This window comes from Callithrix jacchus, chromosome 17 (assembly GCF_049354715.1).
Source record: "Callithrix jacchus isolate 240 chromosome 17, calJac240_pri, whole genome shotgun sequence".
Lineage (NCBI taxonomy): Eukaryota > Metazoa > Chordata > Mammalia > Primates > Cebidae > Callithrix > Callithrix jacchus.
In genome coordinates, this window is record NC_133518.1 from 28,430,301 (window position 1) to 28,456,800 (window position 26,500).

The 26,500-nt window shown below is 45.4% G+C and overlaps 1 long non-coding RNA gene across 1 annotated transcript; it reads right to left on the bottom strand.

The window, feature by feature from the left end:
- Nucleotides 1-584: 584 nt before the first annotated feature.
- Nucleotides 585-19,023, bottom strand: LOC128929965 (uncharacterized). The gene is made up of 3 exons (XR_008477364.2): nt 8,704-19,023; nt 8,520-8,618; nt 585-7,126 (listed from the first exon to the last, which is right to left on the bottom strand). It is a non-coding gene; the product is annotated as an uncharacterized LOC128929965 (long non-coding RNA).
- Nucleotides 19,024-26,500: the final 7,477 nt, after the last annotated feature.

The following is a 26,500-nucleotide window of genomic DNA, read 5'->3' on the forward strand; positions in this document are numbered from 1 at the left end:
ATGGGGAGTTGTGGTATTGGAATTAATAATAAAGATCTGTTAATTCTCTGCCTTTGCCCAGGCTGCCTTCCAAGGGGTGATGTAGAATCCTGCTGTTTCTGCTCCAGATAAATCAATGATAATCTTCAACCCAGTGAGGGGCAAATCATGGGGGTTGCTGTTGCAACTCCTGTGTCAACAGCACTGCTAAAAATTGGATTTCTTGGAACTCATTCATGAACAGATTTGAATTTGCCAGATTGCTTGCTGAGCCTAAAATACTGCATGCATGTGGCGACCTTGACTTGGTTGTTTCTATGAACCCTCTTTTCCCTTAAGCCATGGGCAACATTTCCAAGTCACACGACAGGGATACGACTTCAGTCCCTGACAGTATTTTCACTAATGTTTGTGGTCTACACCTGGTGTGTTCACTGTGTGCCACTCACTTCCTGGTACTGATTCTGCCCCAATAGGAGCAGACAAGGCTGGGGAAGGAATGGGGAGGGCGGGGTGTCTATGCCCCCTGAGAACTGGTACCTTTCTTTTTCCTTCCTGATGCCTTCTCTGGGGCAACTTTTGGATAGGAGAATTTTTTCTCTGACTTTCTATTTACTCATCCATTTGTTTATTCCTTTATTCACGGCTTATTTAACATTCTCAAAGGGAGCCCATGCTAATGGGAAGCACTTGGTGATTCTGGGGGAGCACGGAGAGGTGAGATGTTGAAGGGCTGAATGTAGGCAGGGAAAAAAGACATCAATCTAACAACTGCTAACACCCCCAAATGCTAAGTGATTGTCTCCAGATGGCAGAATTATGAGTGGTTTTAATTTTCTTCTCTTTATTTATGTTTCCATTTTTTTCTTCAGTGACACACAGTATTTGTATAATAAAAGTTATTCAAATAGTGAGTACATGGTCAACAGGTGTTCAGTGCACGGGGAGGTACAGGTGAAGACACCGTGAGGGTGGAGACGAGGAGATGGTTATTTCCAGTCCAGGTGGAGCTGGAGAGAATTCTGGAGAACTCTTTGTTGAATTGGGCCTTAAAGTTGGAGGCAGGCCTTGCTGGGATATCTGAGGGATTGTCTGTCTACCACTCTCCTCTCACACGAAAGTCTCCTCTCCACACAGCCCACAGGAGCTGCATGCGATGAGCCTGCCCTCGCCCCACTTTACCTGATAGTCCAGTGGTGGGTGCCTGACCAAGGTCAGCTACTTATTAGACTTACCTGGGATTTTCTGATTTAAAGCTGGCAGCATCTTTAGTGAAAGCCTAAAGATGTTAAATTCAGGAGTTTTGTGTACATGTGTGTGGCAGGGAGGGATTTGGGTAGCCGTATTTCCTGCAATGTGGAGGAAATCAGTACATCATGAGAGAGAATGAAATAGGCATCTGGAGAGAAGTGGAGAGAAGAGATGAAAGTGGAAGAGTCATGGTGAACTCTGAGGCCCTGACTCCAGGTATCCCCAAGTATCAGCTGTGCCCTACTTTTCCCTAGCTCCTATGAGTTGGGCTCTGAACTTGCAACCAATGTATCCTCTCTAAGACAGATTCAGTAAGTGAAGAGAGGTGGCAAAGGACAGAAGTAGAAAAGCAAAGGACATGTAGGGAGGAGCTGGCTGTTGCATTTGGCTGGAAAGTGGGTGGTAAGTTTGTGAGTCTGTTGAGTGGTGGTGAGTTAGTGTGTGGTCACCTGCCCGGGTGGCAGTGCTCATATTTCAAAGTTTGAGTTTCTAGCCCCTTGCAGCATCTCACACTTCTCTCAGACCTCAAAGGACCACAGTTCTATGACCAGCTACCAGGACCAATCTGCCTCCTCCAATGTGCACCCCAAAGAAACTGGAGATGTAGTTACAGTGAGATCCTAAGCCAGCAAGTCCCTAAGTGAAGTTCAGCCTTACATGTGGACATCAGGTATTTGCTTCCTCCAGGGGCCACTTAAAGTTGGGAATGCAGGAATTGTACCCACGTCTCCTCCTTTTCTGCAGCTTAGACTGCATTTCAGTCCCTCTCCATCATCTGACCAGCTTGTGAGCTGTCACTGCAGCCAAAGTGGCTCATTTACGTATGCTCTCTCCTCTCTCCTTTGGGACTGACTCTGGTGGGCCTGCTAAGGGAAGCTTAAGAAAAAGATGTAAGGAAGGCCCTAGATAATGCACTACTTAGCTAACACTTCCCATGAACAAGAGAAAATCAGCCACACAGTATTACATAGCTCTTTAAGAAAGCCCTTGTCTGAAAGTTGGAGGGTCCCATCTTGGGGTACAGCTGGAAAGCTAGACACAGTATTCAGACTTGAGGCCATACTTCCAGCCCTCTTATTCTACAGATGCCCTGAATAAACCAAGGATATACCAAGAACCCAGGCTTTGGACAATTTTAGCCATGTCACACTGATAACTGGCATACTCAAGCAATTACAGTTCCTCATCATCTGTCTCCATCTTCAACATCATGTCTAAAAACATACCCAGGAGGAGTGTTCAGAGAATACAGGCTGCCACACAGATCAGGTGTTTCTCTCCAGGCTCCAACACAGATGCTCGGCCTGGATCAATAAGCCTGACTGCGTCTCTCTGGCCAGGATGGGAAACTGTCTGGGCACACAGGTGGAGGCAGCAAGACCCCATGGGCTGTTTCTGTTTTATGCTTACCCAGTTGCCTTAGCAACAGCACCTGCACCAAGATACTAGAGGAAGCAAAGCACCACCTACCAATGTCCCCACTGAGAGGCGTGGGGAGTAGAGGAAAAACCGGCCTGGAATCAGGAGGCTTCGGTTCCTGGCCTCTCTGCTGGCTACTGGCTGGCTGCCCCTAACAAATCTTCTCTCCTCCTGGGCCTGTTCTGGGAAGAACTCAAGCTGAGGACTCTTCAGCTGGTTCAAGGATGCTGCTGAGGAGCATAGTCTCGGGGTGAGAATACCCTACCGTTTCTGCTCTGAGTGGCTTCAAGTACAGGCACTGTGTCAGCAAACAACTGTTTTTCAACTGGTCTTCCACAGCTTAACTTTTCAGTCATCACCTGTGATGCAGAAAATGTTGGCTGGCCAAGCAGATGATTGAGCAAGAAGTCCTCACCAGTAGGGACATTTCTTCAGCTGAGGTAGGAGGTGAACCTGGCTTTGATCCTTGAAGGCTCATGGAGAAGAAAAGAGATTGAGGTAGTCAAAAATAATTATGAGCACTTCAACTCTGCAATTACATATAGTAATAACAATGATAATAAAAGTAGGACCTCTGGTATGCTCTCTTTATGTCTGTTATTGTCACATTCCCCTAACCAGCTGTGATGAAGGGAGATCAGAAACTATGACCTTCTTGTTGCACTGCAGGACACCGAGGCACAGGGAGGCTGAGACTCTGGGGCCGCCTGGGTAATGGCTGAGCTGGATCTGGACTGTGTGTCCTTTGCCTCCTGATCCCAGAGCCTTTTTATTGGACATGATTCATGACAGCTATTATGAAGCAGAATCATCTTTCAACTTTGTGCAACCATGTTTAAACTTAATGCATGTCAGACACCTGTCTGAAGAAAAAGAAAACTAAGATGGATTCATTCAACAAATAATTGTGCTGAGCACCTACTCTGCGCCAAGCTCAGGGCTGAGCACCAGAGGTTCAAAACTGAACAATATGTGATCTCTGCTTGCTGGCAGTTCAGTTGATTAGATAGATCTTTTTGCTTATTTAAATCTCTCATTTGGTATTGCCTAGAATCACCAACCAAAGTGACACCCCCATTCGGCAACTATTTTTGTATCCCTATGGAATTCCACTGGGCTGCATCCACTGATAGGAGAAGGCATACCTCTAAAGTTAGGAGAGGGTACAAACAAAGACGAAAAACAGTAAGCAAATGCTAAAACCACCGCAGGCTCTGGGAGCGGGGTTGGACTGTGGGGAGACGAGAGAGGTCTTTTAGTTTGGTGCAAAAGTGCTTCCAGGAAAGAAGCCTGGAGCCGCTTCCTGGACAAAGGCTGAGGGGCTGACAGGAAGTCAGAGAGGCAGCCCCAGGGACCACTACACACTATAATCAGATGCTGGGAGGAAACCTGAAGCCCATTCTTTGAACACACACAGTAACTGAGGTCCTGTTTCCACAGATGAGAGTTTGGAACCACACCCCATCCAGAGCAAATCATTTTCTGAATTGATGTGGTAGAATCTCAAGGGCAGAGGCTTAAAGCTCCCAGCCAGCTTGACAATGGGGATTCCTGTCACTAAATCTCAAGAAAAACTTTTTATCATTTTACCTCTTTCTCTAGACTGGGCCCAACCATGCCTCATCCTATGAACAGGAAAAGTATTCAAGCTGCTCTGTTAAAGCAGCTTTTATCTCCTCAGCGAAGTGGCAGTTTGGGGACAAATTTCCACATGAAGAACCCAAACGTTCCAACCTTAAATAGGGTTCTAGCAACACATTCTTAACTCACAGAAAACAACCTGTAACTTAGATTTCTGCTTACCTCTGCAGAATTTCTACCCTGAACACACTGTGATTTTAACTCCACAGACCTGAAGACGCAAGCAGAAGAGATTCAGAAAAGCCAAGAACTGGGTGAGTTCACAATGCAAGCAGGAACAAATTAGGGCCCACACGGTTTCGGTTTTAATGTTTGTTGTTTTGTTTTGCATTGTTCTTTATAGATAGCATCCTGCTCTGTTGCCCAGGTTAGGGTGCAGTGGCTGGATCATAGCTTACTGCAGTCTTGATCTCCTGGGCTCAAGCAGTCCTCTTGCCTCAGCCTCCTGAATAGCTGGTACTATAGGTATGTGCCACTGAGCCTGGTTTGTTTTGCTTTCTAAGACCACATTTACATTAGCCCATCTATTGTTCAGAGCCTTGCTATGTTGCTGAGATCAAGTGATCCTCCCACTTCAGCCTCCCGAGTAGCTGGGATTCCAGCTGTGTGCCACTGCATCCAGCTTAGCCCATCTTTTTTGTTTTGTTTTGTTTTCTTAATTTTACTTTAAGTTCTGGGATAAATATGCAGGATGTGCAGGTTTTTACACAGGTATACATGTAGCATGGTGGTTTGCTGCACCTACCAACCCGTCATCTAGGTTTTAAGTACCACGTGCATTAGCTATTTGTCCTAATGTTCTCCCTCCCCTTGTCCCCCAACCCTCCAACAAGCCTCAATATGTGATGTTCCCCTCCCTGTGTCCATGTGTTCTCATGGTTCAACTCCCACTTACGAGTGAGAACATGTGATGTTTGGTTTTCTGTTCCTGTGTTAGTTTGCTGAGAATGATGGTTTCCAGCTTTATCCATGTCCCTGCAAAGGACATGAACTCATTCTTTTTTATGGCTGCATAGTATTCCATGGTGTATATGGGCCACATTTTCTATATCCACTCTATCATTGATTTGGGTTGATTCCCATCTCTGAAACAATAAAGAAATGCTGTACGAGCCAAACCATTGGGGTACAAGTAGAGGTAAATTATCTTCATGTTACAAACATAAAAAATTAGACCCAGAACTTGAAAGAGGGCTTAGAAATAATCTAAGTTACTGACTTTATTTTTCAGTGAACAGTCTGAGGCCTCAGTCATATTGATAATAAGTATGACTAGCTACCACTTATTGATCTGCCACTCAGAATACACCACTGGGTAAGGGTCATGTAATAGTTTGCCAGGCCTGCTGAAACGAAGCACTGCAAACTGGGTGGCTTAAACAGCAGAAATGTATTGTCTCACATGTTCAAGGTCAAGGTGTCAGCAGGGTTGGCTCCTTCTGAGGGCTGTCAGGGAAGGATCTGTTCCATGCTTCTCCCTCCCAGCTTCTAGCAGTTTGCTAACAACCTTTGGCATTGCTGAGCTTGTAGAAGCATTACCCTGAGCCCCGCCTTCATCTTCACATGGTGCTCTCCCCGTGTGCATGCCTGCATCTTCGTCCAAATTTCTCCTTGTTATGAGGACACCAGTCACTTGGGATTAGGGCCCACCCTAATGACCTCATCTTATCTAATTATATCTGCAATGACTATTTCCATATAAGGATCTATTCTGAGGCACTAAGGTTAAGACGTTGACACATGACTTCTGGAGGACACAATTCAACCTGGAAGTCTACCTACTTTGTATCGGGTCCTCATGGCGAGGCTGCAAACCTGGTGAGTTGGTAGCTCAGTCCCACCTCCCATGAGCTAATGGATGTGGGTAAGTTGTTTAAGCTCCTGTGCCTCAGTTTCTTCATCTGTAAGATGGGGCTAATACAGGCCAATGATTTTGAAACTTTAAAAGCTCCAAAATATGAAAAAATGTATTTATAACTCATTTGGCAGCAAAACCTGACTTGAAACAAGCACATTGAATAAAAGTATCCCTGTGTCTTGAATTGACACAAAGGTACTTAGAGTCTTTACTTATGCAACATATATATGTGTCACTACAGAAACTAGAAACATTAGTATGTTTCATAACAGGACGCTGTTGCAGATGCCATGAGGTGTTATGAAGCCTACGGTACATATGCTGTATATCTTTCTTAAATCTGCAAGTTCTGACATGCCAACCACTGCTGGCCCCAAGCAAGGGTTTGAATAAGAGACTGTGGCTCTTCAGTGTATATATCACAGGGTTATAATGGGGATTAAATGAGTTAATATTTGCACAGTGCACAGACTATCATCTGGCACATAATAAGCACTATATACATATTTGTTAAATAAAATAACAATAGCTGTCTTGTCTAAAGTCACTCAGGTGGAAGGCTAGGGAGGAAGGTTCTTTGAGTCTCTGAGTGTGGGAATGCCTGCCACTGGAAGGCATGCTGTCTGTGCGTGTCATGCTACCTCTGCGACTCCAGGTCTGGGGCTCACGTTCTTTGATTCACAAACCAGCCTTGTTTATACAATAGGTTGGAGCAATCTCTACCTTCTGAGATGATTATTAAGTGAAATCAGGCTTCTGTTTGTATTAGACAGCTTCACTGCCTTAGCAAAATACCACAGACTGGGTAACTTAAACAACAGAAATCTATTTTCTCACAGTTCTGGAGGCTGGAATCCTCAGATCAAATTGTCCACAGGGTTGGTTTCCTCGAAGGGCTCTCTCTGTGGCTTGCACGCAGCTGTGTTCTCCCTCTGCTTTCACATGGTCCTCCCTCTGTGTGGGTCTGTGTCCTAATTTCTTCGTATAAGGACACAAGTTACACTGCATTAGAACCCACCCTATGACCTCGTTTTAATTTAATTACTTCTTTAAAGGCCCTATTTCCAAATACAGTCACATTCTGAGGTACTTCGGTACTTCGGGTTAGGGCGTCAACGTATGCATGGGGGCGGGTTGGGGGCCACAGTCCAGCCCATACACTATTTTTAGAAACTAGATAAATTACCACTCACAGCAGATGAATCCCATATGCTTGCTGGCTTGTTTCTGCCCCAGCATTTTTCAAAGTGTGGTCCAGGACCACCTGCAATCGAATCACTTGGGCTTTCAATAAAAATAAAACTGCTCCAAGCCCTTAAGTCTGAATCTGGGGCAGAGGAGCACAGGGCCCAGGGATAAAGCCTACTTGTTCTTTACATTCATACGAATATTTGGTTAAATTAAAGGGACTTGGAAAAAGCCAGGCAGTGCGGTATGCCGCCCCCCAACCCCCACTGCAACCCCACAGCCACTGCAGTCCCCCAAGTAAGGGCATCAGAAAGAAGAGGATGGGAGGGGGTGGGGGCAGGCAAGTGTGAGTCTGAGCAGGGAGCACTGTACATCTGGGGCTTCCTCCAGTGTGGCCCACCAGAGGACCATGAGAGAAGCTCCTTTCCACTCAAAGCTGGTCTCCCAGTACCAATGAATGCCCCACCCTCACACCTTTCGGGAGATACAGGGGACTTTGCAGTGTAGATGCCAGGAGAGGCCTCAGGGGAGGTCACCTACCCAGAAATGCCAGGGTGTGTTCCACAGCCTGACAAAGATTCTAGTCATTTCTCTTGGGCAGCATTCCCCTACCACCAACCCCTAGCTCCTGGAAGAACTCAAAGTTCCCCCTGCCCCTCAGAATGGTGGAAGACCTGAGCCTGAAAATAATGTTTAAGAGACAGGCAACAGTGGCATGTTTTCCCAAGCCAAATGCTGAACAAAGGAGCAGAGGTTGAGGGGGGTTCACATGGTCACTGACTCCTTGAAAGCTTCATGTGATGTAGGTAAGCTGGGGAGGTCATTTGGCTTCCTGCAAGCTGATGTACGGGAAACAGGGTTGTCATACACATGGGTACAGCCTTTGAATCATGTCCCAGACAACCAACATGAGCCCTCTAGAGTGGGTGTCTGCTGCAGGTGTACACGTGTGTGCACGCCCGTGTCCCACGCCTATGTTAGGGTGGCCACAGACTCCCATGTCAAAAATTCCAGCAAAACAGCTGGTGAGTGGGACTCTAAATGATAGTGATTTTCCTAGCACCATGACAACAAGACACCATGAAAGCTAATGGCGCTAATCCATCCCTCATCTTTCTCTGTGGGTTCCGGCTTAGATTTTGTTTCTTAAAATACTTGCCTGGCTGGCAATGCAGTGACTCACCTGTACCAGGACTGAACAGAACAGGCAGGAGGTGCTTTCTTCTGAAGAGCTGTCAAGAGCCGATATAGTACCTGAGGTCTTTCATTTCACACGTTGTTCCTGTCAAGGAGACATTCTTACTCTGTTGTCTAAGTTGGAGATGCCAAAGAAAGCAAAGTGTTTAGAATGTGTCAAACGTCGGCACCTGTATGAAACAGTTTGAGGAAACCATGCAGCTTTGACTGAGAATCTCTTCCTCGTCTTCTATCCCGTGCAAGATAGGCCACCCTTTTACAGAGAACTGTCAAAAATGAAAGTTCACATTAGAGCCACTCAGCTCCACATGGGCCCTCCAGTCACGTCTTCCTCAATGTCAAATCCTGATTGTCAGGACTCCATGAATCCTGAATGCTTCAATGACTTAAGAACTCTTCTGAAGCTGGTAATTTGGAAATTGTATTGTTGGTAAATTTGGGTTAATAAAAAAGCAAAGTCAAGAATTTCATTGGCAATGAAACTATGTTTGCTGGTCATCTCTTAATTCCATTTGAATTTCACAGGCCATGAACTGTTGTATATTGCAAAATACCCTAAAGTCAGGCTTGGATTCACATCCTAGATTTGCTGCTTATTAGCTGTGTGACTTTAGCCAAGTTACTTTGCCTCTCTAAGTATCCATTTCCTCAACTGTCAAAGTGGGAATGATACCATTTCCCAAATTATATTGCAGTGAATATAACAAGAGATCAGGAGTGTGAGAAATGGGCCAGTACAGAGGCTGGCCCACAAATGCTAATGTCATTTCCTGTCTCTTTTTTTGCTGTAACTTAAATGAGCATAATTTCTGGCTAACTAATGTTTTAATGTTGACACATTTCAGTAGATGGTTTTCTATACTTTTAGAATGTCGTAAATAATTCTCCAAGAAGTAGAAATGACTGGGATACAAACCCTGAGACCAGAAGTTGCCAAAGTCGCAAGAGGTGATTTGCCTGGTCCAGACAGTGAGACAGGAGCAAAGCCTCTGTTTTGACTCTTAGAGATTTGGGAGCAGAGAGTTGCAGTAGAAATACTCTGTGAAATGTGAAAAGCCGGGGACTATCACCAGGGGTGCCAGGGGAGGCCCCACTGGGAGTCTGCTTCCTTCATCCCTGCCTCCCTGTCCTCAGCAGCACCCTTTCATTTTCTAGTTAGATTGTTTCAGGTCCCTGCTGACTCCTGGATGTCCAGCCACAGACATCTGTCTTTATCTCCACAGGTTTTCCTATTTGCTGTTTTTTTCCCCTGTCATTATTGTATTTGTTTTGGTCTTAGTTTTCTACCAGACATTAATGGAAAGAGACCAGGTTTGTGTCCAGCTGCACCCCTTATTAGCTGGGTTATGAAAGACAAGTAACTTCACCTCTTTGAAATGCAGTCTTCTGATTTGTATATGGGGATCCTATATGATTAGGTTGTTGCTTAAGAGCTAATGTGACTGAAATTCACATTGAAGTATTTTGAAAACTGTAACGTGCTGAGAAGAAAAGATAATTTCAAACCCTGTTAGCATGTATACTTTACTGTAACATATACATGCTCAAATATAGGTGTTAAGTTACTTTTTAATTAATCTATCTGCCACAAGAATGCCATCAAATTCTCAAACACACCAGGGGATGTTCTGAGCGTTCTGCAATGGTTCCAGTGGGTTCCCTGGGTGGTTTCTGAGGGAATTTGCCACTTGCTGTGTATTTGCCGTGTCCAGGCTCATGCTTGGGAACATCCTATTTGATTCCCATGAGGTGGGTATTAGCCAAGTTTCTCCCACCAGGTGTGATGGTTAATTTTGTGTCGACTTGATTGGGTTAAGTGGCACCCAGACAGATTATAAAACATTATTTCTGGGTTGCCTGTGAGGGTGTTTCTGGAAGAGATTAGCATTCGAATCAGTGGACTGAGTAGAGATCACCCTCATGAACGCAGGTGGGCAGCATCCAACCGGCTGAAAGCCAGAATAGAACAAAAAGGCAAAGGAAAGGTGAATTTGCTCTCCCTTCTGGAGCCAGGACATTATCTTTTCCCACCTCCAACATCAGAATTCCAGGTTCTTTGGCCTTCCAACATGGGACTTACATAAGCTGTCACCTGTGTTCTCAGACCTTGGGCCTCTGACTGGGAGTTACAGCATCGGCTCCCCTCATTCTGAGGCTTTCAGTATCAGACTGGGTTATACTCCCAGCTGTCCTGGTTCTCCAGCTTGCAGACTGCATATCATGGAATTTCTTGAGCCAATTGCATGAGCCAATTCCCATAATAGATCCTCTTCCACAAATCTGTGTATGTCCTATAGGTTCTGTTTCTCTAGAGAACCCTGTCTAATACACTATGCATACACAAATAAAGTCACAACAAGACTAATCATCCAAATGCTAGTTTGTCACTTTGAACCTAGCTCCCTGCAAAGCACCTTCTACCCTTCACTTTTGGGGAGCTCCTAGGGTAGGAGGTCTTACATGTTCTCATCAGCAAATCAATGCCCAGCAACTGTCCCTTTTTTGGCTTTGCCATCTCACTCTGGTAAAGTTGCACTGTGGATTGTCAAGTGAAGATGCCTTTTTCTCTCTTATGCTCATTTATAGGGCTCCCATCTCAGTGACTCTGTACTCTAGTGTCTTATGAAGCACTAACAAATAGTCGCTTTAGCTTTTAGCGACAGCTCTGCCCAGGAACCAGACACGGGTCTGATATGGGGTAGGGTGAAGGATGGGGTCCCGCCACTGCTACCACAGTGTACTCAGAACGACTCCTTCCTCCAGTACAACCCTTCACCTCTTGGTGATCCCACTGTACTTGGCTCCCTGCATTTCCTCAAGAGAGGGAGATTTCCCAGATCCCTGTGGGGTTTCCCCACTAGTCTACTAGATGTGACAGAATCCTAGCACAGACTCCAGATTGCACATTCCCACTCTACAGACAAGGAAATGAAGGCTGAGAGGGTTAAGAAACTTACCCAGGATCACACACTGAACAGGTGACAGTCAAGAGCCAAACTCAGAGCAAAGTCCAAATCCCACGTTCTTTCTAACCAAAATTCTGTGATCAAAGTGGCAAAATGACAGGTTGTTCTGATCCTGGTATTCATACAGGAGGGCACACTGTGCTGGCCACTGTTTACTATACATACTGTCTCCTTCCCAGGGGTTTATTTAAGTTTCTTTCTGCTTAGTTTCCGTTGAGAATTACACTCTGGGCATGAAAAACTGGGATTCCTTGCCATTTCACCTTCCTTCCCATTCCTAGCTGCCCTCCCAGTGAACTTACAGTTTATTTAATTGTTACTTGGCTTATGTTTAAAAGAACTGTGTTGGGCATGGGTGCAGTAGCTCATGCCTGTAATCCCAGCACATTGGGAGGCCTAGGAGGGTAGATCATGAGATGAGGGGTTTGAGAGCAGCCTGGCCAATATGGTGAAACCCCATCTCTACTAAAAATATAAGAATTAGACCAGCGTGGTGGCACATGCCTGTAGTCCTAGCTACTTGGAAGGCTGAGGCAGAAGAATCGCTTGAACTTGGGAGGTGGAGGTTGCAGTGAGCCGAGATCTCACCACCGCGCTCCAGCCTGGTGACAGAGCAAGACCCCGTCTCAAAAAAACAAAACAAAACAAAGGAACTGTGCTGTTTACACAGATGACAGAACAAGCAAGTCCTGGCTACGGCAAAGATACACCTAAGCCAGTGTTGGTAGATTGAGAAAAACACATATTACTTGACTTGATTCCAAAGCCCCTGCAACCTGGTTACCCTACACCAACCCTCTGCTCCAGTCTAAAGGTCTACACATGACCCTAAGTTCTCTTTGCTCTCCTCCCAGCTGCAGCCTGATGCCCACAAAAGATGCGGCCTGTACCCCATGTGCCCACTCCTCCTGGTCCATTCCAGTGACGTGATATCTACGTTCCATTCTGATTGTCGCTCCAGCTGGACTGGACTTACCCAGTCCACTCTTATGGTCAGGACCCTGACCTTCTATCTTGGCCTTGCCAGATCTTTCCTTTAGGGAGCTGGATGCTCTTCTTCCCCAGAAGACATTGCCTGGGGACCTGCCTACATCTAAACAAACCTTCCCATCATTCCCAGAACAAAGGACTGTTTCCTACCCAGGCATGCCCTCTCGACTGCTTCAGACTCTGGCCGTACCAGCTCCACTCACCACATAAGAAAACTCTTGGGGTATGGAGGAAGATGCACACCAGGAACTGTCTTGGCTCCAACTGGCCAGTTCCCAGAAACTCTGGGGCAGCTGGCTGGCCGCTTTCTTTACAGGGCTTCTAATGCCTCACCAGCCATAGTTGTTGGTGCTCAGGTAAATGAGGGCGCTGTCTTCAGTTTAGACTTCTTAAAGACCCCATGTCATATTACACAACCCTCACCCTACAACCCCTGCTTTCACATTCTCTGTTTCCTTTCTCTCCATAGCATCAATCAGCATTTTGATATACAGTATGTATCAAAATAGATCGCTTACTTCAGGAGTAAGGTCCTTGAGGTCTCGGTCTGCTTTGCTCAAGCAGTGTCTGGTAGGTGCTCAGTGACTGCCTGCTGAATGCATGACTAGAATGACCACGACCTTGGACATCAGCACCAGACTACACGTTCTTCTGAGTGTGTCGGAAGGACCAGGAATTCTTGTTCCCTTCTGTCACAGAGCTCAGCTGTCAGAGATTTCCAAACCTCCTCCGTCTTAGCCACAGCAATAAATGGTCTGCAAGTATGTTCTCAGCACTGCACTGGGCACCTTATGATCCCGGCTCATCTCTGAGCCATCACCCCCTGGAAAATGAACTGTTCCTCCTGCAAGCCCTCATTATGCCCTCATACCCCCAGCACAGAGCTTCGTGTTCTCCACCTGCTCCATTCTTGTCAGACATGAGCCTGTCTTACTCATCTTCACATCCCCAGTGCCCAGCACAGTGCAGAGAAGCTATGAAGGGTGTGATAAATATTTGATGCATAAATGAATACCTGGGATTTCACATACAGAGAAAGCCAGCCCCTTGTGAATTAATTATGTGATTCAGACACTAGAGCATGATGAGTGTATTTCCCCTTATTATGATTAATACATTTTTTCCCAAAGAGTTTTTCAACCCTGAGATTTAAGTTCTATATATTATAAATATCAAGATATCATTCATGAAATAAAACTCTTTCCAAAAGACAGCATACATTTTGGAGTAAAATTGATGACTATGTTTCCTTTTTCTGGATTTTAAACATCTTTTACTTAGGGCTGATTTTAAAATCATGTTCATTTAAAAATTTATGTGGAAGGTTTTTGTGACATTAAAAATAATAATCTCTGAAGAAAAGCTGATGATACTTTTACTTTTGTATCTGAAATAATTAAACTTTTCTTTTACTATAAAAAGCTTTTTTTTTTTTGCAGAGTCTCACTCTGTCACCCAGGCTGGAGTGCAGTGGTATGATCTCAGCTCACTACAACTCTTCCTCCTCGGTTGAAGTGATTCTCCTGCCTCAGCCTCCTGAGTAGCTGGGACTACAGGCAGGCCAACACACCCAGCTAATTTTTGTATTTTTAGTAGAGATAGGGTTTCACCATGTTGGTGAGGCTGGTCTTGAACTCCTGACCTTGTGATCCACCTGCCTTGGCCTCCCATAGTGTTGAGATTACAGGCATGAGCCACTGTGCCCAGCCTATAAAAAGCTTTTTTAAAAAATAGGAAATAAACTAATTGTGCAGTTTATCTCGGATTTAGGAGAAGTTGGTTCTATTTTTTTCTTTTTGTAAAGACAGAGTCTTGCTCTGTCACTGGAGTGCAGTAGTGCAATCATATCTCACTGCAGCCCCTAACTCCTGGGCTCAAGCAACCCTCCTGCCTCAGCCTCTAGAGTAGCTGAGATTACAGGTATGAGCCACCATGTCCAACAAGAGGGTCTTTCTTATAAAAGAGAAAATAATACACAGAGAAAAAGTAAAATATTTGTCTTCACATTAATAAAGAGGTAGACTGAACATTTCCTAAATGGAATTATTTATAGACTGGACTAAGCTTTAAACTATACTAGATATTTAGGTGATTATATTTCCCAACTCTAATTATTAAAATTAATTTAATCAGTGTTGCAAGAAAATTTAAGAGGGGACAAAAATCTGCTTTATGAGTTTCAAAGTTAGTTATCCACACTGATCAATGTATGGATAAGTGCCTAGGTGCCAATTCATTTCCTGCCATGGAGATACTGTGCTTTCTCAATGTTTTAGAAAGTTAAACTCCAGAAGGCAATAGTGGTGTACCTCTGTTGTGTCTGCCTGTCCAACATCCATTATCCCATTTTTCTGCTCACAGCCTCCTGATTTTCTTTAGGGGAGCCACCCCTCACTCTACTTTCAGTTCATGAGGCTAGGAATAGTCACGTGACCTGGGCTTGACCAATCAGGGTTTGGTTTAGAGATGGGTACATTATCACAGCTAAGCCAACTGGAGCCTGATTGGGATTTTGCAGGCACTAGTAAGAAGGACATCCTTTGTCCTTGGGTACTGCTGATGCTTGGAGCTTCTGCCTGAGAGTGAAACTAACACAAAAGAAAGCAGACAGATGGTAAATTCAACTTATACTGCAACTTGGATGTACCAATAAAATGGAATTTCTCTAGTTTGTCCATAATCAATGTGGTCCTTCACTATTTAGGGTTTAAATCTTGATTCAATCAAATAATTCAATATCCCCATTGAGCACACTCTCATTTTCTCAGATAGCTTCCTCTTTCTCCTTCTTCTCCCATAAAGATGCCATCTGGATGCATGGCCAATATTCAACCAGGTACATGGCATTATGGCTGCCCTCATTGATAAAATACTAAAACATGCATGGAGCAGTTGGTAAACAGGTTCTGCCCTGAGGTCCCTGATCCTCATAATCCATCAGCTAAAGGGTTAACTCTGGACATAGTAGGGCACCTCCATTTAGACACTTCAGTGCCTCAGCTTGTAAGGATTTTTAAATGTTTTGATCATCATCCCTGCAGGGCGTGTTGGGGTGGAAGTAGTATGGTGGTGTGTGTCTTTTCTGTGTCCTTATAGTGTTGAGAGGAAGGGAACTCTTGTCCTTGTACTGGTCCTTGAGCATAGCTGCCTTGTGTGTACTTATTTTGAAACAACATCCACTTTTTGTCTGTCCTGGGTGCACTGCAAGCCTCTGATGTGGGGGTCTGTGGATGGGGAGCTTGTGGTTCATCTGAAGTGATCTGAGGCAGTGCTCCCAAAGCTGTTCCCTGACTGGCTTAGCTTCTTCTCTACTATTCCCGCTGCTACAGACTCTGACTTCTGTCCGTGACTTCCTATCAACCCTGTTCCCAGGGGTCTCCTTGGCAGCCCACACCACTAAGTCACCTCACTACAATGATCACCTCTGGCAAGCTGGCTACAGGCTTGCTGCTATGTCTGGGTAGAGTCTACACTTCATAGGGACCTGGCACAGCTTGAAAAGTTCATAGCAGGGCCTCCTGCTGCCCCACCAACACTGAGCTCTTCATCTCATAATTCTGGAGGAGATGTGGGGGAAAGAGCTCACTCTGCCCTTGTGGTTAATCTTTACTTTTCCAATACAATCTCTTCACTCAGGCCTCTTGTCTTATTCTACTGCTTCTGTCCTGTGATAATCCCTACTTTCTCCTGGTCTAGACCTTCCGAATATAATACCCTAAGGTTTTGTCTACCAGGCTCAGTTCTCGACCCTCTGAAGAGGAAGGTAATGGATGGTACAGGATATTTTCTCAAGGTAATAGCTTGAATTATATGGTTATTGCCTTGCTGCGAAATTTGTTTTTGAATGCCAGAAACTGAGTGTTATGTTTTCTTTCCCTGTATACTTTCTGGAAAGAACTTTCATTTCTTCCTAGGCAGATAAATGCCTTGAGTAGACTAAATTCATATGCTTTGAAAGGCAAAAGAGAAAAGTACACTGATAATTTCAAAACATTATGCATGATGATACCTTTAAAGCACCTGAAATTTAACTGGGCCTAAAGCCAGTCTACTCAGTTTAGTAAAACCATGGATCCCATGGTCAGAGCTGGGTTTCAGTCACTTGCTACTCTTAGTCCTGACTGACATGGTAATAACAGTATCCATTTCACATTATTTGAATAGCACTGGACACAGCTCCACATGCAAATGGGGCTGATTAAATGCATTTGACGGTAAGATTCCTGCCAGGGCTAGATCCTGACACAGACAAAGCTTGCTTAAGGAGCTCCCCAAGCCCATTTCTAAACCTCCCATGTACATTTCTTCCTTTCCAATGGTAGAAAAAAAAGAACCAAGGAAGAGGATCCTTTCCTTTGGATTATCTGGGCCCAGAATCCCCTCTCCTGTCACTCACCCTGTGGTAGTGCTGGATGTTGTATTGACTCTACAACGTACTTATCGTTGCTGACCCTCCTGTTTCTGCTTTCCTATAAGCATGTCCCAGTTTCCCATAGTTGCAAAAACAAAACAAAACAAATGAAACAAAACAATGATTAAAAAAAATACTCTCCCTGCCTCCTCTTTTAGCTGTAACTTCCCCCTCCCTGCCCAACCAACTCTCTTGAAGCAGTGATTTATACCTACTACCCCTGCCTCTTCTCCTCTTGACTCCATTTTGCTTCTAACCTAGTGTGACTTGGTTTCTGCCCTCACATCCTCACTAGAACCAATGTTTCATACGTAATCAATGACTTCCTCATGTCAAACACAATGGAAACATTTCAGTGCTCATTTGCTTGACATTTCTGTGGCATTTCCCACTCCTGACCACTTCTTCAACGTGGAGAGTCTTGATGTGAACTGCTTGATGCCACTTTTTTATGGTTTTCTTTCCATTTCTCCATCTGTTCCTCAGGATCTCTTATTTGCTCTTTAGGAGCTGGAATCTCTCAGGGTTTGGGTTTCATGCTTTCATAATCTTCTCATTCTGCCTGCTCTTCTGGGCCATCCCAGCCCTGCCCTGGCTTTAGTGACCATCTTTATGTTGACTGTTCCCCAGTGGGCACCTCCAGGCCTCTCTCCTGTACTTGGAACTCATGTTCCTAACTCTTCCTGGAGCTCTTCACCTGGATGTACTACAGGCACATGAAACACATGTTCAAAACATGCCATCTTCCTCTCAGATCAATTTCTATTCCTCTACTTGCAATCATAGTAAATGGTATCAACATTCATGAAGCTGCACAAAGAACCTGAGAATCTTCCCGGATTTCTATTTCCTTTCCCCTTTCACTGCCTATTGAGGCAGAACCTTTTACCTGGCAGTATATTAGGTATCTACCCAGAGTAGTGTGTGTGAGTGGATGAATGAATTATGGTGATACAGAACACTGTGGCTCCAACTTGAGTCTGAAACTTGACGTCATTTTGCCTTTCACAGTTTCTCACTGCTTCTTCTTTAACGGGGGAGTCCATCCAGATGATCTTCAGCTCTGAGATCTATGATCCACACAACTCCAATTTGACACCTTAGTCACTTATCCACTTAACCCCATTCCTTTTTCCTGTGCCTATCCCACCTAGGTAAAGAGGAGGGGGGCCACTATAATAAAGAGCGACTTAAAACATAAATTATGCCACCTTACAGAACATATTTTCCTTGATAAGAGGTCCCAATATCTCTCTGCAGCCACCCACCTTGAGTCACAGTGAGAATTGGAAAGGGAAACAGACAGGGTGCATAGGAAGGGCGGGAGAAGCTGAAGGAAAGATTAACAGATATCATTTCCTCCTTTCCCTGTCAGGCCACATCCTGTAACTGGCTGAGTATCCCCAAGCACTGCTCACGGGAAAGCACCTTCCCTCTTGTTCCGCATGACTTCTGTTTGTAAAGGAGTACCGTGACTGTCTCCTGAACTCCTACGTGCCTAGCACTTTCTACTTCTCAAAACATTGCACGAATATTTATTTGAGTGCCTTCCATGTGCAGCCACTGTGCTTAGGAATGTGCACCTTATCTCATTTAAATCCCACGACCCTCGCCTATTTTTATCTCGGTTTTTGCAGACCAGAAAACTAGGGCATGGAGCCGATAACTGCTTCACTAAGGCTAACCAACTAGTGGTGTGGTCCTGCAAATCATCAAATCAAACCCAGGTCCGATTCGATGCCCAAGTCCAGGGCAGCAGTGGCCACACTGCTTCTGACGTATTTGTGGTTACCTTTCACTGCCACTCAGACACTGAGTACACAGTATCCAGGCATTTGATAAGTGCTCATTGAAGAAGTGCTTAAACCACACCAATAAGAGCATGATCTGGTCCCAGCTGCCAGAATCCAGAAATGCAGCTTTGGGACCTTCCCATCACCTCTTTGGGCCTCAACTTCCTCATCTGTAAACGGCAGGCATTATGCAGATGCCCTCGAAGGAGGCTGTTCCTTTAACATTCTGTCTGTTCTAATGGCGCAGTGTCCCCAACGTGCTGCCAAGAAACGGCACTGACGGCAGGACCCAGCAGTTCAGCTCTCCTACGCGGCGCCAGCTGCACGGCTGACGCATGCGCCCTCGCCCTCCACCCTCCGCCCTCGCGCCCCAGCCTGGCGCGGAGGCAGCTCTTTTCTGCGCACGCGCAGGCCCTAGCCGCCTGACCGCTGGATCGCCTCGCACCGGGCGGGCGCTGCTGTCTCCCCCGACGCCGGGGAAATCAGTGCTCCCGACTGGAATGGGGGTCGGCTTGCCAGGAGCCACTCGGGTCCCACGGTGGAGCCGCCTGGCCCTCGTTAGGCAAGACCCCTGGAAAGCTGCCCCCAACGGGAGAGCGTGTTCCCGCCCGCGCGCTGGACGTGCCGGGCAGCACAGAGAGGCTCCTTCCCGCTCGCAGCACAGATGGAAACGCTCTGGGCTGGGAGGCAGGGGAGGGCCCCAGAGCCCTGCCAGCCCGCAAAGCCGGGAGGATTTTCCTCTCAAAAACGATACCGCTGATTAAACTGAAAACGTCTAAGGTCACGGAGGACGTTTATCCGGGCTGGGGCGGGGAATGGGAGAGCTGGAGGCGTCACCTGATGTTATAAGCTACTAAGAGGCCGCGGACTCTGCCGGCGAGCAGGCGCTTCATTGCCGCTTAGGGATGAATACAAAAACCTGGGCAGCTATTTTTACACTGGCTGAAACCCGGAGCGTCTGTGTGGCAGGGGAGAGGACGCAAGCAGCCCTCCCCCATTCATCCCCTGATCTTCTTCCCCTTCCATCTGGAGAGTCTCTCCTCAGAACCGAGTCATTTTTTTAAACTATTTTTTATTTTTTTATTTTTTGAAATCAGGGAAGGGAAAAGGAAGCGGATAAAAACGTTTCCTAAATGGTTAAAATAAATGAGATAGCAGCATTCTGAATTTTCACGCTTTGGTACTCTGTCCTTCCTCCCCTTGTGTGCCTTCTTTTGAAGTCCAAGGTTGTGGGTCTGAGTCTGTCTTTTCCTGCTCAGGGAAGATGGAATGGCTTCTGAAAGGTTTAGGCCCGCAGAGAGCCGGAGAAGACAGAGAAAAGAGGAGGCTTTCTGCCAAAAATGCATTCTGGAGCCCGACTTGTGCCTGTGCACTGTCGAGTGCGACTTTGTCCTGTGAGGACTCAAAGTTCTGCTTCTTCAAACAGGAGTTTTCAGGCCATAATAAGCACTGGGAAAGCAGAAGGTTGTCCGTGAAGGGTGGTTGCTTTGCATATTCACCTGGTTTAGACCAACTGGAGCCTTGCCTGTGCTTTGTTGTCAGAATAAATTTGGAGCTGAACTCACCGTACCCAAGAGGGAGATGTGCTGGGGGAGGGCTGTGAGCTGTATGCCGAATTCTTGCTGACATCAGTTCATTTCAGATCACTCAGTTTACTTTGATTTCAACGTCATTTCATTTTCTTTCCAAGTCCTACGAAGTCTGGATAAGGAGACACTGAAAATCATTGAAAAATTTAAGGCATGAAATGAAATATCCTAAAATTAAAGTGATGTTGTAGAGAGTCACTATCTTAAGGATTTGCTTAGATAACCTTTTAGCAATTTTTCATTTGAGAATTATGGAACCACACACACAGACACACACACCCCAAACCCCACAAAAATAAAAGTTCATCAAGAAAGAAAGGTTACCTGGAAAGCTCTTCATTCAATGTGTCATTTCTAAGATTCACTAGATTGGAATGAGGATATAGAGTGGGGGTGTGAGGGGTGGGCAAGAAGTAGGGGGTAGAGGGAATTTTAAATGTGTCTCATTCATGACTAATGTCTCCAACAATGGGAATAAAAGAAATTTTGCCTTTTGCAAAGGGAAATTGGAATTCAGAGTTGTGGAGAAACATTCCTACCCTGGGAGCTATGACAGCCTCCTAGGGTCCAGCACAGCTGGGCTCTTAGAAATTCACCTACTTCTTCCAAAGGCAGGTCAAAAGAAGGTGCTGCTTCATTGAGATAGTGCAATTCAGGGGCTCTTTCATAGCAGAAAACCGCCAAACACCTCTACTATTTGTGTGCCAGTAACTTCCAGTCAAGTTTGAGGAAAGATCCAAACCATTGTTATTATGGTTTGTTTTCATATATGTTTGTTTATTCCGTTTTGCTTTTTAAAACATAGCAGAACTTCTATGTCCAAATGGATGCATACCCTGAGAAAACTTTCAAACCACTATTTTAAAAGTGGGAGCAGGACCATTCCCTACATCCCAGAGGACAATTCTAGGCTAGCCCCCTTCTCTGTCCCCAACAAGTTTAAAGACAGTATATTTCACCTGCGGGCAGGTCGCTCCCCGTCCTTAATTTCCTTTACTGGCCTGTCACTCTGTATCCATAGCAACTTGACTCAGGTCTGAAAATCAGGAAACCTGGATCATGAAGAGGTTAGGTCTCATGAAGGATTAAAATAAATAATTCATCTTTTTAGATATTCTGTCAGAGATCGCATTAATTTTTAAGAAGTAGCATCTAAGCTGTCCGAGTTCAAAAATCAGTTTCATTTTTGTAATATAGTACAGGAGAAACAGTTCCGGAAGTGGCAACCTAATTTGTATCTAATTTCAGCAAAATAATTGCAGACTACTTCCAACTTGAATGAGCAGTGAGGTATAGCTCCAAGTAGTTACTTATTTTAGTAGCACTCCCTCAGGATGAATGCTAGCTATTTTCAGTTGCATGTGGGAAAACCAAAGGCGCTGCCAAGCTGTGGCAAGTTGGCATCGTGTGTGAGCTGTCAACCAGGATACTTACTTCCACTCAGATTCATTTCTAACTTGCAGTTGGCGTGTGACCTTTTTCTTTATTCAGTTTGGGGTCCTGATCACTTCCTTTCTCTGCCGCCCTACCTTCCCACCGATCTCTACCCCAACAGGCGGCTTTTGGCTGAATCCACTTAATAATAACAGTGTGAGTGCCAAGTGGGTTGTATAAAGTCCTTAGGGAGAGCTGTGAAATGAAGCACATTGTTCTTCAGGGCTCCTAAGGACCAGAATGTACGCATCAACAAAAACTAATATGCAATAAAATTATATGTCTTTCTCTATAATTCATGCAGAGTGGGATAATGCTGTGATGAGGCAATAAATAGCTCTTCGTATATGTGGTAGGCAGCCTCTAAAACGGCCCCCGATAATCATCACTTCCTGATATTCACTGTCTTGTGTAACCTCTCTTTCAACGTGGGCTGGATGGACTTGGTGCTTGGCTTTAAATAAATTGAATATAGCAAAAGTGATGGGATGTCACTTCCAAGATTGAGTTACAAAAAGTCTCTCTAAGCCAACTGCTATGTTGTGACCTGCCCCATGGAGAAGCCCATGTGGCAAGGAACTGATGCCTCCAGCCAGCAGCCACAGGAGTGAACCTGGTAGGTTGTCTTCCCTTGGTAGAACCTTGAGTTGACTTTGGTCCTGGCTAACACCTTGATTACATCCTGTGAGAGCCTGAGCCAGAGGACTGCTAAGCTACAGCTGGATTCCTGACCCATGGAAACTATAAGATAACACATGCTGATTGTTTTAAGCCTCTCAGTTTTGGGGTAATTTGCTATGCAGCAATAGAAAACTAACATAGTATATTCCCCAAAGCAGATAGACCCTCCTGCTCCAGTAACCCCACCAGAGTTCTGCCTCCAGACATATCTCCTGCTACAGCCTCTCTATCACCTCTGGAATCACTTTAGGGGCACATCTTACTCTTAGGTATCTTTTTAGGTGCTATTTCTCCTGCTGAAATAACCAGCCTCCTCTTCACAAGATAAATTCCTGCTCACCCCTTGACACCTATATCAGATGTGACCTCTGGAGAACCTTCCTAACTCAGCCAGGCAGAGCTCCTGCATCTGGCCTTGGGGTCTCTACAGCGCTTTGCCCCTGCCTGTGCTGCAGCATATCCCATTGTGCTGTCCTAATAGGTAGAGCTGCTAGGCTGTAACTCCGGGAGGGCAGGGAATGTTTCTTTGTCTTCATCTTCCAATCCCTGGTGCCTAGCACAGCACCATGGCAAAACATCATTCTTGAAACAGATTGCTGTCTTGCGGGAGCAAGGATCCCAGGCAGAAGAGAGCATCTGGTAACTAGTTCCACTCTTGCCTGATGCAGGGCTCTTACTACAGCATCTTCAAAGCGTTTGGAAGAAGACTACTCTGGTTAAGTGGAATATATGGCACTCAATCCGCAGATTAAATGCTCTAGCAGCCTGCAGTTGTTTGAAGCTCACTTGATCTGATCCCAGACCCTTGATGCATCACTTATCATGGGGCCTTGAAAGTTGACAGTCCTATAATCTGAGTTATCATCATTTCAATCCATGACCTTGAAGTTGATATGTCTCAGGCATCATGGAGATATTTTACTTCATTTTTAGAGAAAGCTAGAAAGAAATCATGAAGGTATCCCAAGGCACAAGTTAAAGGGACATCCTTAGGGACAAGTCTGAAAGAGGGGAAGGTTGTACTTTTCTCTCAGATGGTGATCTAGCTCATGAACAGAGGTCTCATTGCCGGGTAAGGCTGTTGGAAGATCTTACAGGAATGGAATATGTTGTAAGCCTGTCTACCTCATCATCATCTTCCCCTCCATTTTTCCTCTCCTAGACTTCAACTCACCTGTAGCAAACATCTTCTAACAGGTCTAATGACATTTAGTTATGATGTTTTCCAAGTTGTTCTCCACAGGGAGATGGAACTCTTTCTGAAATGCACATTGGATCACATCACCTGTCCATTAAAGTCTTTAATGGCTCCCTGTGCTTGGCCTGCCCTCAGCCTGGTTAAAAATCTCACCTCCTTGCTGTCTGCACTCAGGTTACACTTGCCATCCTTCATGGCCTTGAGTACACATGTGCAGCCCCACTCTAGGGGCTGCCCAGGACCCACTGGGCTTAGTTAATCCTATTGTTCCTTCAGATTTGATGTCACTCATCATTTCCTCAGATATTTCCCTGACATCCCTTATTAAACCAAATCCCCTCATTACACACCCAGGAACTCACACATTACAAAGATGTTAATTTGTATGGGTATTTGATCAAGGTCCTCTCCTTTTGAGGGCAGGGACTGTGCCTGTCTTTGCTGATCCTGTATTCTTGGTACCAAGTATGGCCTGGTAAAAAGCAGGTATTCAATCACTATTTGTTGAATAAGTGAATGAATAAATGAATGAATGAATGAATTATGGGTGCTCTTTGAAGGTACCTGGAGGAAAAACAAAAATGCAGGAAGAATGAGAATTTAATGGAACCCAAAGTTGGGGCATAGAAAAGTAATTTGATAATAGACTGGATTGGAAAAATGTGGCACATATACACCATGGAATATTATGCAGCAATCAGAAATGATGAGTTTGTGTTGTTTGTAGGGACATGGATGAATCTGGAGAACATCATCCTCAGCAAACTGACACAAGAACAGAAAATGAAACACCGCATATTCTCACTCATAGGTGGGTGATGAAAAATGAGAACACATGGACACAGAAAGGGGAGTACTAAACACTGGGGTCTATTGGGGGGAAAAGGGGAGGGCCAGTGGGAGGGGGAGGTGGGGAGGGATAGCCTGGGGAGAAATGCCAAATGTGGGTGAAGGGGAGAAGGAAAGCAAAGCACACTGCCATGTGTGTACCTACGCAACTGTCTTGCATGCTCTGCTCATGTACCCCCAAACCTACAATCCAATAAAAAATTAAAAAAAAAAAAAAAAAAAAGAAAAGTAATTTGAAGTACACCACCATCCTAAAATGACTGTTGGATGTTCTTTAGATTGAGTGTGAACAACATTTACAGTTAGATATAACTCCATTCTACCCAGGCTACAACAGCCTCAGGGAAAACCCAGAATTTCAAGCTGATTTCCAGAGGCTTTGGCTGTGCCTCCTATCCCTGCCAGCCCATCCAGCCACTCTAGCCCTCCCTCCCTTAGGAACTCATGCTGGCTCTCCTCTGGGGAGGGGGGAAGGGCAGAGTTGGGGGTGGATGATGCCTCAGGCCCCCTTACTGAGAGTCTCCATGTGCTGCTGCCACCCCTAGCAGAGCCCCTACAGCCTTGATTCCAGGAATGATCTGCTCGTTGCCCGTGCACGAGGGCACCTGACAGCCACCATTGCTGTGACTGTCCTTGCTGGGGCTTCTACTCTTGGTGGTGGGGGATTTGTTTTCCCACAAGTATGGAAGCTTTTCAGTGAGCTTCTGGCGGAGCAACAGTTGATTCCCCTCTTCTCTCCCTTAGATGATTCCCACTCTTCCTTGATTGTCATCTCCCTTAGCAGTTTTGTAGCAGGCAAATAATTTTCCCTTATTTGTTAAAAAATCTTAAATCTAGGAGTATAAGATCTGCTTTTATTTCATAATTTCTGCTTCTTTCAGGGTTCAGGGAGGACTGATAAGACTACAGTTGACAACCATTCATCCAACAAACATTTCCTGCATGAGGAAGAGAGGTGATCAAGGCACTGCCCTTGTCCCCAGGAAGCTTGCCAGCACATGCGACTCTGTGCAGGTGTCTTCACCTCTGGGTTAGGTATTCGACTGTCAGGCCATGGCTGAGCATCCATGTCTCTATGCTAATTTTTGCCAAAAGTCAAGAGTTTACAGGAACACTAATGTGTTTTTCTTCCAGCCTTTCCTACATAAATGACAATAGCATTATCCTCAGCTTTTAAAGTGCAAGTCTGAACAGAGATCCCAGAGTCAAGGAGGGTGCCTGAGTCATTTGAGATAATTACCTTTTTTTTTCTGTCTGAGACTTGCATATCTGTGAATCAGCAATGTGGAAACTGGGTTTCAACAAAACTAAGGGAGGCTTGAAGTGAGCAAAGCAGAGCAGAGCGTTGGCAAGAGCTGAGTGCTGCCACAGCAGGAACATGATGCTGATCATCATCTAAGGGAGCTCATGGTGCTGTCTGCCTCCTCTTAGCAGCATCCACACAGACTGGTACAGTCAGATCATTGTGACTTGGACAGGGACAAAAATACCCAGCTGACACCAATAGCTCCCAGCACAGCCAGGGTATTCTGGAGGTGTGTGGTGTCAGGACAGCCTGCATGCCCTCATTTGTCTACCTGAGTCATCTGAACAAAGCAATGACTAGCTTTGCCTTGCTCTGACGAGAACTCACAACAAATCCAAAGCCTCTTCCCCTGCAGCTTTTGCTCCTGCAGCACAGCACTGGCATCTTTTTAACATCATAGACACTGTCACATGGTAATCAATGACAGATGAACTGTCCCTTTCCTGGGCCACGGGCTCTTCTAGGCAGGAGCCTCAGCCCAGTTTCTTCCACGTCTCTAGGGCCCAGCATAGGGCCTGGCTTCTAGTTGGTTTCTGATGAATAAATGAATGACCATAGAGATGCACTCTTGGAAACACAAGGGGCTTCTGCAGTGGCAACATGTTCAATAGCACAGTACTCTATTGGTTCTTTACAGCTTATAGGACCCAAAGAGGGAATGATTTTTGTTTCTCAGAAAAGGTGTACCTCGTGGGGGCACTGCTCAAGCGAAGGGGCCCACAAATTGGGGATGAAGGGAGGCGCAGGTTG